Source organism: Lathyrus oleraceus, chromosome 5 (genome assembly GCF_024323335.1).
Source record: "Lathyrus oleraceus cultivar Zhongwan6 chromosome 5, CAAS_Psat_ZW6_1.0, whole genome shotgun sequence".
Taxonomy (NCBI): domain Eukaryota; kingdom Viridiplantae; phylum Streptophyta; class Magnoliopsida; order Fabales; family Fabaceae; genus Lathyrus; species Lathyrus oleraceus.
Genome location: NC_066583.1, coordinates 212238287 through 212247373, shown reverse-complemented (window position 1 = coordinate 212247373; position 9087 = coordinate 212238287). Strand labels below are relative to the sequence as shown.

At 37.1% G+C, this 9087-nt stretch overlaps 1 non-coding gene across 1 annotated transcript; it reads right to left on the bottom strand.

Moving 5' to 3' along the window:
• Nucleotides 1–8612: 8612 nt before the first annotated feature.
• LOC127090235 (small nucleolar RNA R71) lies at nt 8613–8719 on the bottom strand. Its single transcript, XR_007791761.1, has one exon. It is a non-coding gene; the product is annotated as a small nucleolar RNA R71 (small nucleolar RNA).
• Between the last annotated feature and the right edge of the window lie 368 nt (nt 8720–9087).

Below are 9087 nucleotides of genomic sequence, written 5' to 3'. Positions count from 1 at the left end.
GGAAATATCTCATCAAATAATATCAGGGAAAAGAAGTACAGCATTGTCAATAATATACAAGAGAAGAGGAAAATAATCATCCTATGGATCCCTAGAAACAATCATCTAAAGCTCGGGACACAGGAAGATAAGATGCGCGAAGCCTCTTCACCTCCCTCTCGTAGGCTGCCTCCATATCCGCCTTCTCTTTGGCGAGTCGATCATACTTCCTCTTCCAAAACTTGGAAGACTGAGGAAGTAGAGAAGTCCATGCATCATCAGGATCATCAATAACTTGATGCTCGAGGAACTCAATCAAAGCATCCTTCTCCTTAATCTGCTGAAGCAACTCTTCCCTTTCACGGATCCAGGCACGTGATAGGTCTTCGTCTCTCAACTCCTCTACTCCTTGGTTAGGGAGGGTTGAAGGCCCAACCATAACCAAAGGTGTAGGTCTCGGATACTCGTAAGGCATGAGATACTCAGACGCTCTCTTCCTAACCCAAGCAGTGTAAGGCTCCATAGCAACACAATTCTTAGGACCCAACTCCTTCCTTCCTTTCCTATGAATCTTGCGCCAAGCGCGGACCATTCTACCCTTCAAGCCTTGGGGATCTTTACCCTCCTGAAAGAACACACCCTCTAACAGAATGTTATTAGGATAATCCTTTAGGGGGAACCCAAGCTGACGACGTGCTAAAACAGGGTTGTAGTTAATCCCACCATATGTACCAAGAAGAGGTACATTGGAGAATTCACCACAAGAGTCGATAATCTGCACACCATCATACACACGGTTGTACCAAGAGATATCATCATTAGTGAGAGACATAAGTCTCGTGGACCACCGTAGACATCCTTTGTTCTCCTTGAAGGGGAACAATATCAATCCATAGATGAGAAGTACAAATATGGCTTCAAAGGCATCCTCACTCATGGCCTTCCCGTAAATAGTAGCTTGAGCAATGAGGAACTCAGAAGGGAGACCTTGAATTCCACCTTTGGTAGTCATATGAGCGTCAACCAGAGATTCATCTATATGCAACATGTCAGCTATCTCTTGGGAAGTAGGAATACTCTCCAAGCCACTGAACGTCAACTGGTCTAGAATAGGTATACCCACAAGATAGGCATACTCCTCCAGCGTAGGCAAAAGCTGGAAATCCGGAAACGTGAAGCAACGGTACAAGGGATCATAAAACTGCACCAATACACTCATCAACCCTTCATCCACCTGAGTAGTTAGAAGAGGAAGAAGCTTCCCAAAACGAGCTTTGAAGCCCAAGGGATCTAATACATAGGATGTCAGATTCCTTAACTCTTTCAAATCTGGTTGTCTGAAGTTGTACTTCTTTGTATTCCTTCTTTGTCTTTCCATGTCTGAAAATTTTGCAAATAAAAACCCCTTAAGTTCCTTGAAAATTTCCTTCATTATTGATGATATGGATGCAAATGAGTGCGTGAATGCATGAATACAACAATCACACTCAAGGATCAAGCAAAGCACAGCAAACAAAGGTCATGGGATGGATCATGTTATCCTTAATATCAATCATCCATTTTGGTGGATTATGGTTTACACCTTATCGACACCTAAGTTCCATTGATATTAAGGATACATGAACGGAGCAACCATGAATCAAGGGTTTGTTGCAAGTCACGAGCATGGAGTTTAGGTTAAGAACCAACCAAAGGGAATGTACTATGGTTTAAACCAACCAAACATGTTCTACAAGAGGTTCCCATAGTCATCATCCCATCTTTCGGATATTATCGGAGAAACAACTACTCGTATTCCAAAATATATTCTCAAGAGATACTCTTATGAGTGTAGTATCGCGTAACAATCATACCAAATCTTACACTTAAACGACTTTCGCACTACATCCTAAGAATAGGCCAATATGGGCTTGGTAAACTAAGGTCCTTAGCTTCTAAGGTTTATATTGGAAAGAGTAATGTCTAACCACAACTTACTTGTGTGACATTATTGATCCCAACATGACCTCCACCAAGTGAATGGACTCGCAAGTCAACTTACTAAGGAATAACTCCACACAAGTCAACAAGACTACGCCATTCTCCTATCCTAAGTGCACTCGAGTCCGGGTATAGAAATCATCTCACAAAGATCACCAAGCATACAAGGAATTAATATCAAGCAAATTAATCATTACACACAATACAGTAATCCCAAATTGCACAAAAATATGTCACAAGACAATACAATACAACAAGCATGAAAAGTTGGCAAAACCCACTAGGCAAATGATCCCCAGCAGAGTCGCCACTTTTCTGTAGCGGGGTATTCGTTACCATTAGAGATATTGATTAAATCCAAGGTAAATCATACAAGTCGAGTCGCCACCGCACTTCTATTTATCCAAAGGAATGGTTAGAAAGCGAACAAAAACCTAATAGTTTTAACAAAAACTAGTAAAAGGAACAGAGATCTGGGTAAGGGGGTTGGTTATGCAATGGGAAGGTGTTAGGCACCCAAAACATCCTAGGTACTCCTAGGGAGCCCTTTTCACACTTGTTGCAAAGGTTGTTGTTTTTGTGAAAATTTTGTTTGTGCAAACATGATTGAAGAGATGAGAGGAGAATATACAAGTTTATTTACATTCTGCGTTTGAATGGATAAACCCATTGCCTACGTACCATCTTATAAAAAGAATAGGATCAAAACCTCGTAGTTCGGGGTAAAAATCTTAGAACAAGTTGGTGAATTGATTGGTTCAAAAGCCTTAAGGTCTTTTGTTATCCAAGGGAGAAAACTCAACCTAAAACCACAAATCCACCAGGTGAGGATAACTTCAACATGCTAGTGAGGGGTTAACCCTATAATAAGCATGGAAGACTCATTGTCCATCACTAAGGATATAGGTGAGTATTACATCTACCACAAAGATAACTCAAACCTAATAGCTAAAGGTTATGGAAAATTTGATTAAGAAGGTGGCCATTGGAACCAAAAAAAGGAATTTGAATGGGTTATATTTACCAATTAGAAGTATGTACAAAAATTATCAAAGTTGACTTAAAGGTTCAATTCAAAATAAGTGTTATGAAAAGAAAGTTTGAAAATCAAAAGCATAAGGCTTAGGTTTCTAATGTTTGAAAACAATAGTTAAATGTTTGCACAAAAAGTTTTGGCTTGGGTTAGAGTGGAGAGAAGAAGAAGAAGGGCTAAGTCCTAAGGAAAATAAAAAGAGAAGAGATGGAGAATCAAAACCACAATGGAGTCCCTCTCTTGAAATCATATTGATGATCCAAGTAGCTCCCATCCTTTGGAATAAGCAACCACAAAGCATAAGAAATCAAACAAGTCTCTTAAAAGATCCTCAATGTATCTTGTATCTTTCACTTTGAACATGGCAATGGTCTTCCAATTAAGCTCAAATGGAAACCCCTAGCACAAAAGCACACACATCAAAAGTTCCATGATGTAAAACAAGAATGGACAAGAGTGAGTTTAGAGATTTGGTTCTTCTAACCCATCTTCATCATTAAGATCCTTTTACTCCAATTTTGCATAAGGAAGGTCCTAGAATCTAAGTCCAATTCTCCATTTCTTTTCATAGGGAAAGTCCTAGAAACTAAGTCCATTTCTTTGCATTTTGGTCCACAACAATCAAAACAAAACACAAGCACAATAATATATACACAATTATATGCTCAAGTGAGCAAAAGGAAAATGGCATTAACATAAACATGTGCTCAAGTGAGCAAAGAGAAAAGCAAATGGATAATATGTGCAAGAATAGTAAATTGCATAAAAGTAAATTGCATAAAGTAAATGTTAATTGTCAATAGTTAGTGTTAGTAATTAGTGTGCCATAAGGAAAATTTAGCGCTATGTTAAGCAATCGTAATTGGACTTATATAGAAGTCACAACTATCTGAGGTCGGTCAATAATAATGTAGGCAACAACACAAGTTAGAAGTCTTGATTAGTGAACCAAGTCCCAGCAACCTGCCATGCCAAAAAGAAAATGAGAATTGATCTTGTATTGGTTTAAGCCTTTTGCATGATTTAGAAGACAACCTATCCTTAATGCAAAGTCATTCACTTGATTAATTGATCAAGATGAAATAGATTTGAATCAAGGAAGATTAAATCTCCCTAACCAATACTAACTTATCAACCTTCAACTCATTGATCAAGGAGAAAAGAAGAAGAAGATGAAGAAGAAGATGGATAAGAGAAATGGAAATGGCAAAATTGAAGTGCATTAAATAAAATACAATGTACCAATCCTCATATGTTGACCAATAACATTGAAGGTCAAGGTCAAACAATCAAAAACAGAAGTGAGATGAACATTGGAAGTCATGAAAAGAATAAACTATTTTTGGCATTTTTTAATATCTAAAATAAACTTGAATAAAAAATAAAAGAAAAGGTCAAACTTCAAAATTACCTCAAATCAACCTTGACAGGTCCAAGTAATTTATCCTAAGTTCAACAAGGTCAAACAAAGTTTGACAAAAAATTTCAGCATTTTTAAAAGTCAGAAACTATTTTTAATCAATTAAAAATGAATAAAAATAACCTAATTGAACTAAAATCTCAAATAAATCTCAAATCAATTCAAAAATTGATGAGAATATTTTTCATAGATCTATCATCATTCAAATAGGTTAGGAAAATATTTTTTGCATTTTTTGAATATCAAAAACTATTTAAAATGGATTAAAAATAACCAGAAAAGAGAAAATTCACAAAAAATATCAAATGACAAAATAAAAATTATTAAAAATCAGAAATAGAAACTAGAAATTATTTGGGAAATAATGCAATTGGTCCCATAATTTTTGGATAAAAAATGAAAGAGATATTGATTTTTGAAATAAAATGGAATTTAAGAAAATAAAATGGAATTTAAGAAAATAAAATGGAATTAAAACAGAAAATAGAAATTGGAAAAAACGAGAGCCCTTGGATCTAAGCTCATTAATTGAGCTGGAAGATCCAAGGATCCAGAGGCGCGCGCTCATGGTAAGCCACGGTCAATGCAATCACATGGAAAACAAATAAAAGTCATAACAAGCAATGGTCAGGATTCGATCTGGGAATCACATCCAATGGCCAGGATTCAAACTGGAAACAGGCGGCCACCGGAGCCACCTTCTTCTCCGGTGAGCCTGCAGATTCCGGTCAATTTTGCAGGTTTTCAAACCTTAATGAAAATGCACGATTCTTATACCAAAATGAAGCTGGGTGATGTACATCACCCCTGTAACCTTGAATCACACTCAAGATTCCTATAAATGGAGAAATCTGAGGTGGAAGATTCAAGTGTGAAAAATACAGATCAAGGAAAAGCAAAATTGAAGCTACCACTAGCTTGCCTCTCAAGTGAGGACTTCAGAAAACATTAGATCTAAGCAAAAAGGTCCATGGATGATGAGAATCGAAGAAAATACCAGTTGGAGTATGTGCTTGAATTCTGGTAGCTTGAGCTCGATGCCTTGCTTGCTTTGCTAAAACAGAAGTTCAATGAGATGAATGATGAAGGTTTAGAAGCATTAGATCTAAGAATTCAACCAGATGAAGTTGAATTTTAGATCTGAAAAATTTGAGAGAAATGCAATTTCTTCTTTAGTGATGACTATGGAGAGAATTCTGCAGCATTTCAGGTTGAATCAGGTGTGTGAAATGAATGGAATGAGGTCTCTATTTATAGAGGAAGTGGCAAGGAGCTTGTGATCAATCCGTGTGCATGGCATGTGGAGATTCATTGCATGGGCTTGCATGATCATGCACAAGGCCCAAAAACAATGCCAAATGAATTCTGAGCATTAGCCAAATGAAATTGGACTTGTGACTTGCAAGGTAATTGCTTATGTAACAAGATTTCAAGTGAATTCCTCATTTGTACCTAAACATTCATCTCTTCGAAAGTTCCAATGAAAAAATCCAAGCATGATCATGTGAGTAATGGTTGGAAAGGTCTTGATGTAAGGAACAATTGTTATGTTGGGAAAAAATCCATTTGAAGTATGTAAATTTATGAAATTTGAGTTTAAAGTGTGATGTGCAAAACATGTCAAGGCAACGTTTCCAAATTTGGCCAATTTTCAAGTCCTTCTGTTTTGGTGATTCAAGCCTCAAATGGAAAAACCTCCAACATCAAAGTTGTATATCTTTTCAAGACAATCAAAATGGAATTAAATTTTGTATCATTTGGATTTTTTATGAAAAAGTTATGGGCACTTGAAGTTGGACTTTTTTGACTTTCAATGCATTTGGTCAAAAGGGACCTATGATGTCTTGCATTATCACATGTATTTCCTTTGAGATTTTGAAATTTTGTTCAACATTACATTTGAATTATACATCTTAAGATTTCCAATTCATTTGATCCCACATCAAAATCATAAAACATGAACGAGTTATGTCCTTGGGAAGTTGACCTACAATTAGGGTTTCAGTCAAAATGACCTATAATGTATTGGAATGGAAGATGGACTTCCAAGCTTCAAATAAATTTTTGATGAACATGAAAGTTTTTCATATTGTCCTTAAGAACATTTTTTATTTTTGAACCATCTCCATTTGACCAACACATAAAACGTTAGGTCTCAGTGCATTTCAAAATAGTCAGATGAATTGACTGATCAACTTCTCAAGTCCATGCCTCATATCTTGATGAATTGATGATTGAGGATACTCAAATAAGTTCAAATATGCATGAAATGATGAATTAAAGAAATTCCCTTGATTGTATTTGATCATGAACTGAGGTTGCTTCAGGAGCAAGGCATTGTGGTGCACAGATGAATTAGGGTTTCCTTGAAGAACAAGACCTCAAACCCTTTGACTTGCTTTGATCAAAATGATGAGTTGAGATAATAGGGAGGCATATTTGATGGACGAGAGCTTTGGGAACCATTGCCGTGCTTGCTATCATCTCTCCTTGACCATGTCTTTATACCAATGATCTTCTTGAAGCTTTTGACTTTATGATTGCTCAAGCTACAAACAAAAGATGTTAGTGACATATTTTTGTGCTTTTGGTTAGTAAACAAAATAAGAAAAGCAATGATATACAATTCAAGCATGCTTGGTGATCTCAAACCACTCACAAGGAGGTCCCACCCAAAGGCAAAGGGAACCAAGATGCTAATGATCCTTGAGGTAATGCAAATGTAATGTTATGATACCATGAGGGATCTTAGGGAAAAAATTGGGGTCTTACACACTCGCACTACTTTTATTTATTTCCCGCACTCGCACTACTTTTATTTATTTCTCGCACTCGCACTACTTTTATTTACTTTCCGCACTCGCACTACTTTTATTTAAATTAAAATTCACCTTTACTTTACCATGTCTAGCTAAACCTATAAAGGTTAGAATGTAAGGATCATAATTGAACCGATAATCCGTACAATTGTTCGTAGAAAGACTTAAGGGCTATTTTGACTTTCAACTTAAGTTTTCCCGCACTTAATTTTCGTTGGGTAAGATCGAAAGCCGTCCAACGTCTTTTTAAACCTAATTGTTTTTAACTATTTCAAATACAGCGAAAGCGCTTTGTTTAGTTCATTAGGAGTTTTTAACTTAAGAAGAAAAGTGATTTTAAAACTATTTTCGGACGCGTTTATAAGTTTAGAGTCTGGTTCGTGAGAACCTCTTTTGGTTAAGAAATCCAGGTTAAAAATAGGTTTACTACTCTAACGCAATGCGCGCCTTTTTATAAGTGACAATAAGAGGGTTTGATTAGGGAGTACAACTCGGCTCTGAATACGCGAAAGTGACAGTTCCTGTTAAATTGGTTCTTTTCAAAGTAGGAAACATTGCCCATAAGTAGTTTTATTAGCAAGTACTTGGATTATTAATTGATTATGTGAATTACATTCGAGTCTGTCTTTATTAACTGAATTTAATTTAATACTTTACTCTTCATTGCACACTCTAAAAACCCCTACTTTGATTCCCTTAGATAAACACCATAACAATAGATAACGATAGATTGACACTAGGTCTCTGTGGATTCGACAATCTTTTATATTACTCTGACGCGTTCGTATACTTGCGAAAAGCACGCATCAAGTTTTTGGCGCCGTTGCCGGGGACCAATTTCGTCAAATTTCATACCCTGTTGTTATATCGTTTAGACTTAGATTATTACCCACTGGTTAATGCGAAGAACTCGCAGCACCGGAAGCTTAGTATATCCTCTGACGGAACCTGAACGTTACGCTCGCGCACGTTTATTCTTCCATAGAATTAGGAGAGCTATGGCCGAAGATCAAAACCAAAGACCTCTTAAGGATTTTGCCCAACCATCCAACGAAGAACCTAGTTCTAGTATAGTAAACCCAACCATTCCAGCTAATAATTTCAAACTTAAACCCTCCCTGTTGCAACTAGTGCAACAGAGACAATTCGCAGGTCTCGCTACTGAGAACCCAAACCAACATTTAAAATCTTTCTCCAATTAGCAGACACTTTTAAAACCAATGGAGCTTCTCCTGAGGCAATCCGTTTAAGATTATTCCCTTTCTCCCTCAGAGATAAAGCCCTGTCATGGTTAGATTCCCTTCCACCCAATTCCATTACGACTTGGGATAACCTTAGAAGAGTATTCCTTGCTAGATACTTTCCCCCAAGTAAAACCGCCGTTCTTCGAAACCATATAACTAGATTTACCCAGAACCAAGGAGAATCATTGTTTGAAGCTTGGGAGAGATATAAAGAGCTGTTAAGAGCATGCCCACATCATGGTTTAGAAAATTGGTTAATCATTCAGACCTTCTATAATGGACTTCACTATAACATAAAGATGACCATCGATGCTGCCGCAGGCGGTGCACTGATGAACAAACCTTATCCTGAAGCTAGTGCCCTCATTGAAGATATGGCTCAAAACCATCAATCATGGGGAGTCGAACGAGCGACAGTTGAGAAGAAGGAAGCCCAAGGAGGAGTGCATGAATTAAGCTCTATAGACATGATGCAAGCTAAAATGGACGCATTAGTCCTTAAGGTCGAGCATATGTGCGTAAACCCGAATACTGCAGCCGCAGTTTCGTCGGATTGTGAGATATGTGGAACCAAAGGACACCAATCTGCAGAATGCAGTCTATTAAATGAAA